General features: G+C 39.8%; 1 long non-coding RNA gene across 2 annotated transcripts in view; it reads right to left on the bottom strand.

Annotated features, from left to right (window-relative positions):
* Positions 1 to 13755, bottom strand: part of LOC120387190 — a 258424-nt gene that overhangs the window by 52660 nt on the left and 192009 nt on the right. Inside the window, exon 4 of one of the 2 annotated variants that reach the window (XR_005590061.1) lies at positions 9663 to 9712. The exons of the other annotated variant lie outside the window; for it this stretch is intronic. This is a non-coding gene — a long non-coding RNA (uncharacterized LOC120387190). The remainder of the gene's footprint in view (positions 1 to 9662; positions 9713 to 13755) is intronic. 2 annotated transcript variants of the gene reach the window in all.

The following is a 13755-nucleotide window of genomic DNA, read 5'->3' on the forward strand; positions in this document are numbered from 1 at the left end:
TATACATGTGTAGTTTTGTATGTACAATCACATGCATGAAAAGAGAATGTGCAAATCAGATTTTTTTTTTAAAGGAAGATCCACTGATCAGAAGGTTACCCTGTACATTGAAAGCTTCCTACTTATTTGCTAAAATCAGAACCAGTAAGAAGGTTGATCTTGTAGTTAAGACACAGGACTAGCTTCTAGTTTTTCTACATGATCTTGGGCAGATCACTTAACCTTTCTGTTTCAGCTTTCCACTCTATTGAATGGCAATAATAGATTGCAATGTCTTTCAGACAAGGACCATCTCTAAAACCAATAGAGCACGCCTGAATCGAACTGAGTCTTAACAATCCTTGCTGTCTAGCAAATAGCTATGAATCCCACTAGCAAAAGTATTTCTCTTTCCTCTCTCGTGGTTGATCCACAGAAAATAACAGCCTAGTACTGCTAGCAGTTACTCCATTAGCTGAAGTGTTAGAGGTCTGCACCATGAATCTGAAGGTCCCAACCCTCCTGATGACCCCCATGTGGGGGCCAATATGGTTCCACCTGATGGAATTTCTGGTTATTTCAGTTTGCATTTAAAAATTTGTTAAATTAAATTGAAAAATATGACAGTGAAAGAATCTTTAGGTTGCAAAGTCAAACACTCAAAAGTTAAAGTGCAAGAATTAAAGTTGTCTGTGCAATCTTAATTCAGCCCTCATGTGTATACATTATGCTACAGTCTTTAAAATTAGATGATCACGTGCTATATTTCCCACAGAATCCTAGCCTCTTTCAGTGCACAGAATGGACCCACTCTGGGGATAAATCAGGGTTGTAAAGTCAAGAAGTCTGTTGTCTGTAGGAAGCCTATCTCATTTATTGCAGAAGTTCAAAGAGATAGTAGGCAAGGGATTACAGGAGAAGAAAAAAAGTTGAATGGGGTTTCTATATCTGCTTCACTTTCTATATCTGCTTCTCCCACAAAGTTCTTCTGTGATGCTGAGCAGATCACTTAAACCAATTTTTTTGCAAGTTGCCACTAACACATTTCTGAGTACTCAACCTGAAACACCAAAAATAAGGGTCTAGAAGTAGCAGTGCTCCTACCTGCAACTGAAGTCAATGGGAGCTGTACTTTGAACCTATAAAGTGTCCCTATGTTTTTCAAGACAGACACCCAAAATTAGTTGGCAACAATTTTGGCTTTAATTTGGCTGCCTCGTTTCCTGATCTGTAGAATGGAAATAATACCACCACCTATCGGCACAGGTGTGTGGTGAAAACAAATTCATTACTGTTTGTAAAAAACGAAGACACTACAGTGAAAGCAGCATAGAAAAGCCCAGGAGGAAATTAATAATTCTGCATTCAGTAAAGGGTTTAGAAGGTGTACAGTAAATAATAAATGTCACTATACATTGAATGAAGAGGATGAAAATATTGAATAGCTACCCATTCAGTGAGCACCATCCATCCTGATCATTTAATGAGGCAGGGGTCGGGGTTGGGGGGAAGAGAGAAAATAAAAAAAGAAGTATGTGACATGTATTTAAAGATGGTCATAATGCACATGCACAAAGGAATACATTCAGATTACTTAGGCAACCTTAATTCTCACATTGCCTATTTTTTGAGTTCTTGACTTTACAACCTTAGTGTTTTTAATGTAGCTCGGCGATTACATTGGGGAAAAACAAGAGGTGGGGAAGGGAAACTGAGGTACAGAAAAAGGAAGCAACTCGCCTATGGTCTCACCAGGTCTCGTTCAATCCCAGCACATTGCCCCATCCACTCGACCACACTGCACCTTTGTCTTCTTCCTTTGCAGTCAAGATGAAACAGCACATTTGAGATACTATTGTCAAAAGCAGAAGACGTTCCAAGACACTGAACAAGTATTCCCTCTCAGTAATGTGTACCAGGCCATGTGGTGCTCCAAGAAAAGAAGCTCAAAATGACTGTGCTCACCATCTGACTCAGAATCCACAAAAGCACAACAGATGGATGTAGCAGGCTCATCTGTTGCTCTTTTGATGATCATTTCCAGAACTGCCAAGCATACAGTTTTTAATATAGTCCAACAGGCAAAATCCAGTTCTTAATGTTAATATCATTTGAAATTTTATAATGAGAGATTTAAGTCTGTTGTATTTCTTTCTGCTTTAATTAGTTCTGTGTCCATTAGACCCCTTTTGCCTCTTTTCCTGTGGGACTAAATGTATTTGTCCTTAATGTTTGAATGACTTTAAATAGAAGATGTTTATCTCATTAAAATCCTATGAAGTAGGGACTGTTTATCACTACTACTTATACTTGATTTATGCTTACATTCTCATTTTACAAGGTTTAGTTATTTCACGACTCCAACAGATTTTATGCCACCTGCACTGTAATTATGTGCATCACATGATCTGTGTTATTTGTAATTTTGTTCTACATTCTACTTCCAGATTCCACAATGGGAATATTGCATATTACTACACTATATATAAGTCTAGTACAGATAACTGCCTGGGATCAGCATAAGAAAACTGAGCTTGCTATTTTGGTGTTATACTTTTATGTCTATCATCTGTTTGTCTTTGACTAAAGGAGGAAATATCTGCCGGGAAACAGGGACCTGGGTGGCCAATTGTTTTGGTGCTGAACTGCTTTACCACCTTGCAATGCACTTTTAGCTTCTTTCTCAAATTGCCATTGCTTTTATTTGAGAATGAGGGCGTAGTTTTCAATATAACATACATCTTTCAATGTCATTCATTGCTACAATATAACCAGTTTTTTTCAAACATTATCACCCTCAGAGGTTGACAAAAAGGGAAAAAAGAATTTTCTCCTTCCACCCTCAGAGGATGAGGAGTAGAAGATTTTTCACATTTCCAGGATTTTTTTTCTCCTTCTTACCCTTTCAGTAAATCAGACAGCCATTTCAGCACTCTGCACATTCATTACTATATCATCATGTCTATGGCTGTAGCAATAGTCCGCAGACACAAATGTTGGTTTTGCTTTAAACATGGTTTTGGGGCTGCAATTCCATAACCCGTGTCCATTTCATACCGTATCATGCTTTTTCAGTTTATGTGAGCATTTTAAATGATTCACTATGGAGCACCAGTATGTTTTGGCCTCAGCCGTATCCCTATAGCATTCATGAAAGCAAACTTCCAAGATACCCATGCAAGTGTTATTTAAAACAAATCTTTAGTTTGCATCCACTAGAAATGCCTGTTTTTCTTATTGGATGAGTGTGCAATACCATAGGACTTATCACCATTTAGAAATGGTCAACAGTTTGAATACAGAATGCTCAGTGAGCTGTTCACAATCAATTCCCAGGCTTTTTTTTTTTTTTTTAAGTGCAAAAGTACAGCTTTGAACAACAAATTTAAGAATCATCTTCTGGCTATTCTGTAAGCAGAAAGAGGCTACACTTGTCCAATTAAAAAAAACAGGTGGCAAATATTTCTGACATTAGCTTTTTTTCTCTTCCCCACTCCCACTGAACCAACAGTAGAATACACAAAAGTGGTATAGTATACAATCTATTAGACACATGCAAGCTACACCCAGTTGTTTAGCAGGGTCTTAACAAATAAGTCCTCAATTCCATCATTTCCTCTGACTGATAGCTGTGCAGAAGGATGCTTGTAAATCAGTAATAAGATTGGCGAAGAAATGGGATGAAGATGGCATGTAGTGTTCATGGTACAAGAAACATAAAACAGTTTGTTCCTTTGCAAGATGGGGCAATGCAATCATCTTCCAGAAGGCCACTTGCAGGAGGAGGATAGATATGAGTTATTTGCTGCTCACAGAAGGAAACAAAATTAACAGAAAGGAAACAAGACAAGATGTTCTCAGATAACAGAGGAAATATCTGTGCTGGTCTAAAAAGCCATGTGCTGGTTTGCCACCCTACCAACAATGCATCTCCACTCTCATCCTCCCAGCTGAACCTAGATTTGAATTAAAGCGTGCTGTGGAAAGGTTCCTGCCCTTTTCGTATGTCTCACAATCAATATATAAAAATTGAGTCAGTCAGTTTAGAGTTCCATTTATTACTTCCCATATCTAATAGCTGCTTTCATCAGAAAATGGTGGGCACTGGATTATAATACAATGCTAAATGCCAAATGTGTATTAGTTACTTGTTCAACTCTGCAAAGCAAAAGTGCCTTTTCATGGCTTATTGTACTATATATATTTTGAGCTACTTTGGAACTGCAGTCAGTAAGGCCATTTACACAGCAACATCAAGCTGCAGTTTGGGAAAGAAGAAGACAGACAAATTCCTACCACACAAAGTAATCAAACCAGAGCTGTTAGTAGTCCAGATGGCACATGGCCCTGGTACACTACGTGGTTAGGTCGAATTTAGCCGCATTAGGTCGATTTTATAAGCAATGCATCTACACAACCAACCCCGTTCCATCGACCTAAAGGGCTTTTAAAATCAGCTGCTGTAGTCCTCCCCGGCGAGGAGAGTAGTGCTAAAATCAACCTTGCTGGGTCGCATTTGGAGTAGTGCAGACGCAATTCGATGGTATTGGCCTCCAGGAGCTATCCTAGAGTGCTCCAATGTCACCACTCTGGACAGCACTTTTAACTCCGATGCACTAGCCAGGTACACAGGAAAAGTCCCAGGAAATTTTGAATTTCATTTCCTGTTTGGTCAGTGTGGTGAGCTCAGCAGCACAGGTGACCAAGCACTCCCAGAATCGCAAACAAGCTCCAGCATGGACCGAACAGGAGATACTGGATCTGATTGCTGTATGGGGAGAAGGATCTGTGCAGGCCGAACTCTGATCAAAAAGAAGAAATGCTAATATATATGCCAAAATTGCACAGGGCATGGTGGAGAAAGACTACAACAGGGACACAGCAGTGCCACGTGAAAGTTAAGGAGCTCAGGCAAGCCTACCAAAAGACAAAGGAGGCAACTGAAGGCTACAGTTTTGATTTGTAGTGTGGCTACAATAAGTAATGTGGACTTGTCCCTCCTTCCTCCCCCACCCCACACAGGCTACGTTGTCAGTTATCTCACTTTTTTTTTTAAATTAATAATGCATGGTTTCGAAACAATAGTGACTTTATTTCCTTTGCCAGTTGTGATTGAAGGGGAGATGGTGGTTGGCTTACAGGGAATTAAAATCGACACAGGGGGCAGATTTGCATTAAGGAGAAACACATACAACTGTCACACCATAGCCTGGCCAGTCATGAAACTGGTTTTCAAAGCCTCTCTGATGCGCAGCGCGCCCTGCTGTGCTCTTCTAATTGCCCTGGTGTCTGGCTGCTCAAAATCATCTGCCAGGAGATTCGCCTCAACCTCCCACCCCACCATAAATGTCTCTCCCTTACTCTCACAGATATTATGGAGCACACAGCAAGCAGCAATAACAATGGGAATGTTGGTTGCGCTGAGGTCTAACCTAGTCAGCAAACAGCGCCAGTGAGCTTTTAAATGTCCAAAGGCACATTCTACCACCATTCTCCACTTGCTCAGCCTATAGTTGAACTGCTCCTTACTGCTGTCCAGCCTGCCTGTGTATGACTTCATGGGAGCAAGTGGTAGGCTGGGTCTCCAAGGATAACTATTGGCATTTCAACATCCCCAACAGTAATTTTCTGGTCTGGGAAGGAAGTCTTTTCTTGCAGCTGTTCAAACAGCCCGGAGTTCCTAAAGATGCAAGCGTCATGCATCTTTCCCAGCCATCCCACGCTGATGTTGGTGAAACATCCCTTGTAATACACCAGTGCTTGCAGCACCATTGTTAAGTACCCCTTGCGGTTTACATACTGATTGGGAAGGTGGTCCAGTGCCAAGATAGGGGTACGCGTTCCATCTATCGCCCCACCACAGTTAGGGAACCCCATTGCAGCAAAGCCATCCACTATGACCTGCACTCTGCAGAGTCACTACTCTTGCTAGCAGAAGGTTAGTGATTGACTTGGCTACTTGGATCACAGCAGCTCCCACAGTAGATTTGGCTACTCCAAATTCAGGGGCGGCTCCAGGCCCCAGCACGCCAAGTGTGTGCTTGGGGCGGCATGCCGCGGGGGGTGCTCTGCCAGTTGCCGGGAGGGTGGCAGGCAGCTCCGGTGGACCTCCCGCAGATGTGCCTGCGGAGGGTCCGCTGGTCCCGCGGCTCCGGTGGAGCATCCGCAGGCACGTCTGTGGGAGGTCCACTGGAGCCGCGGGACTGGCAACCGGCAGAGCACCCCCCACGGCATGCCGCCGTGCTTGGGGCGGCAAAATGGCTAGGGCCGCCCCTGTCCAAATTGATTCCCAACTGACGGGTAGCAGTCAGGCATTGCAAGCTTCCACAGGTCTATCGCCACTTGCTTCTCAACTGTCAGGGCAGCTCTCATCTTCGTATTCCTGCACTTCAGGATGGGGGAAAGCAACTCACAAAGTTCCAGGAAAGTGGCCTTACGCATGCAAAAGTTTTGCAGCCACTGGAAATCACATACCTGCAACACTATTTGAAATGCTTGCTATGGCGTCTGCACAGGTAACCCAGGAAAAAAGGCACAAAATGATTGTCTGCCATTGCTTTCATGGAGGGAGGGAGAAAGGGAGGGAGGGAGGGGAGACTGATGACATGTACCCAAAACCACCAGTGACAATGTTTTGCCCCACCAGGCACTGGGAGCTTAACTCAGAATTCCAATGGGCAGCGGAGACTGCGGGGACTGTGGGATAGCTACCCACAGTGCACTGCTCCGTGAGTCGATGCTAGCCATGGTATTGAGGACACACTCCACCGACTTAATGCACTTAGTTGGGACACAATCAACTGTATAAAATCACTTTCTAAAGATCGACTTCTATAAAATCAACCTAATTTCATAGTGTAGACAGATGTTGACTTACTTTGCTTTCCCCTCCCACCCTGGAGAAGCTAGCAGCAGGGCCAGATGTTAGGCACTATTATTGGCCAGCACAACTACAGGCTCTCCAATCTGAATGGTACCAGCAGTTACTATAAATAAAGGTGGTTCAGGAAACTCACTACCCCTTAGGTTCAATAATTCTTACCAAAACATCTGACAACTGCTCAAAAGGATTCTCTCTTCTAGCACTTTCCTTTAGTTTAAAAATCTGGGACAAAATGAGAGCCACCCCTGCCCCTTTTCCTCTAAGAGGAACTGGATACTATACAATCTTCCCCCTAGGAGATAATGATCCCATATTTTTTTAAGAATGGGGAAAAGCAGGCCTTCACAGAGTAGAGTAGCTAATTAAAATGAAGAACCAAGAAATATTACAGAGTACTTTCAATAGAGACTACTTTTTAAAAAAAAAGTTATACAAATTAAAGTATATCAAACTCTTGTGAAATAATGGTAGGCTTCAACAGACCGCATACAGAGATTTAAAAGGTGATGATGAATTCTAGGGCATCATTTTGAAGCTATACATGGAACTCATTAAACCTGATAATGAAGACAGATGTAATTACACTACTCAACAGGAAAAAACGCTGTAGAGAAGGACATTCCCCTAGGGCATCGGTCACTTATTTGACAGAAAGCAGCTTCCATATGAATAATAAGAAAAGCATAAGTTACAATTAGCATGGTACCCAATTCCATCTCATTCAAAAGGAGACTCTCCAGAGATGTATCCAACGGTTGCTGGAGAGAGCACAAAACAAAACAAAAAGGTATAGTTATCAATGGCTGGGGGAAGAAACATACCTCTGGGGTTCTTCTGGATGATAGTAAATTTAATCTCTGTTCTATAACAGCACTACTAGTGGAGGCTGCTGAGGAGATACGATTCATCGTACAATCATTCTAATCAGGCCAACGACCTAGTTAGAGCCTCCTAGTTATGAGAGAAAAATCTTCAAAGGAGGAGATGTTTGCATTACTGAAACATGCAGCTCCTGGACTTTGTCCCTTGGAGTTAGAGTAGAATCAAGCTGGATTTGATCCACAGGTATAAGTGAAAACTTACTTGGACTATTAACATAATTATCTTATGCACTGTTAGCTACAAAAGCAGATACCAAATTACTTAAAAAGGCTGGTAAAATAAAATAAGTTTCTTTTAAAGAATTTTTCATAAAATATGCAACATTGCTCCAATTTTTTTTTTGATGTAAGGTCATTCAAAAAGAACTCTGGATGAAATCTGATCCCCATGTTAGTCAGAGCTGTAGTCTACATTCCCACAATATTATCAAAAGAAATATGCAAACACTAGCTGTTAGAGTTATCTCCCTGAAGAAAATAAATCAATAAAAGTTAGTAATGAGTTCACGCTATCCAATGTGCTTCAGGCTATTAAAAGCAAAAAAGAATTGATGAGATGTTGTGGGAGTTTTATTCTATACCTATGTTACCCAAAAGTTTAGGCTTTGAGTGCTCCTAAAATAATCTGCCTATCACCCACTTAATCTGCTCTTCCTGGGGTATGGGTCTCCAGGGTAGGTAAGGAAACACTAGAAGGACACGGATATAAATTTCTGATAAAGTGACTGACTTGGCAGTATGCTTTCCTAACAAAGTATCTCTTTACTGATGTAACTAATAATCCCTACTACATTGTAATCTAAAAATAGAAATCAGACAAATCCCTTATTGCAAGTTAAAGAGCATTTAAAGTACAATAGTATACAGTTTAAATGATTTAAGCAATGCACTCTATTGTGGATGGCTGGTCTGCAGAGATATAATATGGAGTGTGAAATTTCTTCTGTATCCCTGTAACTGGATGTATGTGTTCAGCTGATTGAATGTGTTTGGCAGTCCTGAGATTTGTTTTTAAAATAATGCTTTAATATCAATATAGAAAGACTTGTCTTGTAGTTAAGAATACAGGGTTGGGAGTCAGGTATGAATTCTATTCCTGGCTGTGCTACAGAATTCTATGATATTGGACAATTTATTGTCCCTTTTTCAAAGTTGAGTAATTCAAGTTTGGTACCAATCCATATTTAGGCACCTGGATAAGCAATTTGACTTTTGAGTTGGCATGAGTGCACAACAGCTCAGAAAAAAAATGTATACTGCTTATTTGGATACTTAACTATGGATGTAAGCATTCCAGTTTTTTCTTTCCCCCAATCTCATAGTGCCTCAACTCCCTTACTTATAAAATAGGATTAATACTTGCCCACCACAGTATGTGAACTTAAACATTTATAAATTAAAGTTTTGTTGAATATCACGAGTAACTGAAATTCTACAATTTAAATATAAATGACAACGTGTCATTAAAAATAGCAAATACTGTATACAGATATATTACATGGTATATATAGTGTAAGTAAGTACTTATGCGCACACTTTTCTAACTAAAAATGCTATAATTCTCCGGATGATAGAAGTGGATCAGAAATATACTGTTTGAAACAAGTTATTTTATATGATTATCTTAAATGAAAATGTAACCTGTGATTATAGATAATCATGGAAAGGGGAGAAATGATAACACACACATTTGCTGTAGTTCTCAAACAGTAGTACAGAACATTGGAATGACTATTAGGAGAAAAAAGTTTAAAAGGATACAATCTGAAATACCAATAACTACCACCCCCACAGTTCTCTGAATGCTTCAATAGTGGTTGAACTGGTGAAGCAGGCAACTGGAATACTGCAAGATTGAATAGGAAATGAAATTGCCAAGGATGGCAAAATGCCTGAACTAATAAATAAATATTTCTTACCTATACTATCAGAGCTGGTTCATCCAAATCAATTTCCAAACTGCTCGTTTCTGCAGATTTAAGAAACCTTCAGATTAAAAGTTAGTGACAAGTGCCTCCTAGACAAGGACTTATTTAAAAAATTTTTGGCTATGTAGGCAGCGATATGCAAGCCACATTTAGCCATGTCTGAAGGCAGTGAAATGGGTACACTTAAAGTAGTTTGCAATTTATATATTTATTCATTGTCTAACAGGATGCATGAGTATACATTTAGGTAAAGTGTTAAATAGTAAATTACTATATTCATTCTTTTATTGCAGAACAATCACAAGTCAATAATGGTTAACATGATCCCCCAGCTGCAAATATTTTTACACCTTTATTGTGTGTATTTTCAGGTGTAAGCAATTGTTTGTAGTCTCCCTCTTCTTTATTTATCTGAAATATAAAAAAGTGATTAAAGTCCATAGTATCATTGGCCTCCAGCAACTAAGTGTTTGCAGGACTGAACCTCAGATGTTTCCAATATGGTCTTTCCCTTTGTTTTGCTCACTGGATATGGTCTGTAACAGAGCATTAACCAGCCCCTTTCTTGGGATTCTCAGCAGACAAGCCAATGACTTAAGCCCTGATTCACCAAAGCACTTAAACATGTGATTAAGTCCCACTGAAGTCAATGGGACTTAAACACGTATGCGTTTTGCTGAATTGGGACCCGAATGGGCAGAAAAATATCCTAAAACACCAGCAGGGTCACATAGGGAAGTTTGTACAAGTGAATTTCTCCTGTGCATAAAGAAAAAAAAAAGACCACAGCCAAGACCACAACCACTAATGACATCAGTAAACCAGCTCCTTCAAGAAGCACTTTAGAATGGCAGGATAACATATTCAGGTTCACAAAAACAAGATATAAGTCAGTGTTAACTGAGTCAATAAAATTCAGAGGGGAAGAGAACCCTTTCAGAGCAAGAGCAAGGTCATACCTGCAAAATCATTTAAGTCACTTCCTACAATCTTGCACCACAAGCAACCGGAAATTTTCTTGTGGTTTATTGAAAAACACCCTGATACAGCAAAACACTTAAACATGTGGTTAAGAATTTGAGTAGTCTCATTGAAATCAGTTATTCTTTTTTTGAACTAACTACAAACACCTCATCCAAACCCCAGGTGGAGTTAGACTCTTGCACAACTGCAAAATGCAAAAATCCCAAACCAGTGCAATTCACAGAAGTGGTTCTGTGATTAAGGAATGGGCTGGGAATTGAGCACTAAGTTGCATTCCCATCTTGTTCAAAGTTACACAGGAAAACTGTGGCAAAAGCATTCTGCCTCAGTTTCTCCACCTGTAAAATAGGGATATTCACTTTCTTCACAGGAGATACTGAGAATGCATTCATTCATGTTTGCAAAGTACTATGTTGATGAGCTCCATGGAAATGTCTGTAAATAAATCCATACCTTGGCATGTGTGCGTTTTTCTTACTAGCTTATATCTGACATGTAACTTGTCCCACCTTTTGCATAAAATGTTTTAGCCCATTCCCCATTTTATTAAACATATACAATAAAGGTATGAGACCTCTATGCTCAGCAGCAGAAAAGAAGCCCAAAGTGAATAAAGAGCTTCAGGTGGAAAATGTATGCTGGCAGGCACCATATCGCTTCTGTAAACTGCTCTGAATGAGCTCACAGACAACACAAGTCATTTCTCTTAAATGGTGCCTTCATCTAGTTTGGAGTCACTGGAATGCATTGGTCTGGATTTTCTCTCTAGAAATTGTCCAAATTAAACAGGCATGCTGTTTATTAGAGTGCCAATCAAGTGGACTCTGCTACCCAATAAAATGAAGATGCTTAGATAGACACAATTCCCTTTGCTATGATTCTCAGTTTGTCCTCATTGGGAGCAGATGAACTCGCTTGCCCTACATTTGAACTGCATGTATTAAAAGAAATAAAAAAAAATCAACTGGAACACTGTTTGGAGTCATGTTCTGAACAAGAAAAAGACAGTGGCAGGGGAGGAAAATAAACACAACGAGCTGCATCCTCAGGTGTGCTGAACAGCACTGCTTTAGGTTGTGCCAGCTTGTAATGACCCTGAGGGGTTGTTTTGCTAGCATGAATCTTATGAGTGCAGTGTGCTCCCAGCAGCCCAGTGCCGGGAGGAAAGATGACATTGAGTTGTGGGTTCCTCATGCTGTGAGAATCCTCAGTGGCCTCCTTAGAGCAGCTTTATGTCCCCTTGGCACCATTGGAGAAATGGCTTTGGATATGGCCCACTCCACCTACCTTATGTGCACTTGGGCCAGCCTCACTTTAGGGAGTTTCATCTATTGCTGCAATCAATTAACTTAATGTACTCGGTGTTGTTCAAGCAGCAAAGAATCCTGTGGCACCTTATAGACTAACAGACGTTTTGCAGCATGAGCTTTCGTGGGTGAATACCCACTTCTTCGGATGCAAGTTTCAGGATGCTGACTGTGCTGTTCAGTCAGCATCCTGAAACTCCAGTAGACAACAGGTCCAGCAGGTGTTTTTTGTAATGTATAATATCACATCTAGACTACATTTAAATATGCAAGTGCCCAGCTCTAAATTTGTGAGGGTGAGAGATCCTAAAATTCACATAAGTCGCAAACACGTGAACTTCCCCTTTAAGAAAGATCTTGAGAGAAAGAGTGTTGATATCTACACAGGAATTCAGCAATTTCATGGCTAGGAAAGACTATTCAGTAGACTGAGACCTTTTAGCCACTGTTACCTTTGGAAGACACAAAGCCAGGTTCATGGGTTACACTCTTACTTTTCAAAGTTAATTAAATTTTTAATACCAAGCAATAAAAATCACAACTGTGAAGAACATAAACCATGTTTCACTGAACAAGCTACGCATGTCTGGAGCTTCTCAGGAGCTGACTTCCAAACACCAGTTTAGCTTCACTCGTTGCTTGTGGAAATAAGCCCACATTCCCAATCAAACCAGATTGGTCTGTATAACCCTAGACGACCTCCTGAGGACCCTTCCAACCCTGATATTCTATTATTCTATGAACTCACCTGTCTGTGTCATCATTTACCACTCCACCAGTTGTGTGTCATCTGCAAGTTTTATCAGCAATAATTTTATATTTCCCTGCAGATCACCAATAAGATATTTGGTAGCATTGTGCCAAGAATAGATGCTTTTAGTGAGATCCCACTAAAACCATCACCACTACCAGTGGAAGATTCCTCATTTAAAATTACTTTGAGATTATCAGATATCAAGTTTTAATCCATTTAATATGGGCTACACTGATATTGTATAGTGCTTTAAAAAAAATCAGAATGTCACACAGAACTAAGTCAAATCCTTCCAGAAAGATAAATATACAAAGAAAGGATAGCAAGTCTGACAAGACCTATTTTTCATAAAACCATGTTGCTGGGCATTAATTATGCTACCATCTTTTAATTCTTTACAGGTTAGGTCCCATATCAACCTTTCTATGATTTTGCCCAAGATCAATGTCAGGCTAGATACCCAATATTTTCCTAGGTTTAGCCATTTACCCCTTTAAATATGAGCAGTGTCCCAAGATTTGTAAACAAACAAACAAACAAACAAACTCTCAATATTAATTGTTCAGAGACTGTCTCAGACAATTATTTTAATACTCTTAGGTGCAAGTTCTTGTTTTGCAAATTTTAAAATGTTTGGTTTAATAGTCACTGTTTAACATCCTCCATAGTTACTGACTGAATAGAAAGTATTTCATGATCACTGTAAAATATAAGCACAACATCCTTCTTTCCTAATATAGAACAAAATCATTTATTGCATACTGCTGCCTTTTCTGCATCTATACTGATAACTTTAGCATCCTTATCTAGTATTGAACCTATTCTACTGCTGGAATTTTTTTTGCTTCTGATATATTGGTATTTAAAAAATTCCTTCTGAGTATCCTTAACTCTACAGGCTATAGATTTTTTTTCATTGATAGGTTTATCTTTCTAATATTTACTTGCTTTCACAATCGCAGAATAGGGTGGGGATTTTTTTGTTTGATTGTTTTTATCTAACTCAACATTCTTAAACAATTCCCAATTATCATTAACT

The sequence above is a fragment of the Mauremys reevesii genome, linkage group 1, assembly GCF_016161935.1.
Source record: "Mauremys reevesii isolate NIE-2019 linkage group 1, ASM1616193v1, whole genome shotgun sequence".
Lineage (NCBI taxonomy): Eukaryota > Metazoa > Chordata > Testudines > Geoemydidae > Mauremys > Mauremys reevesii.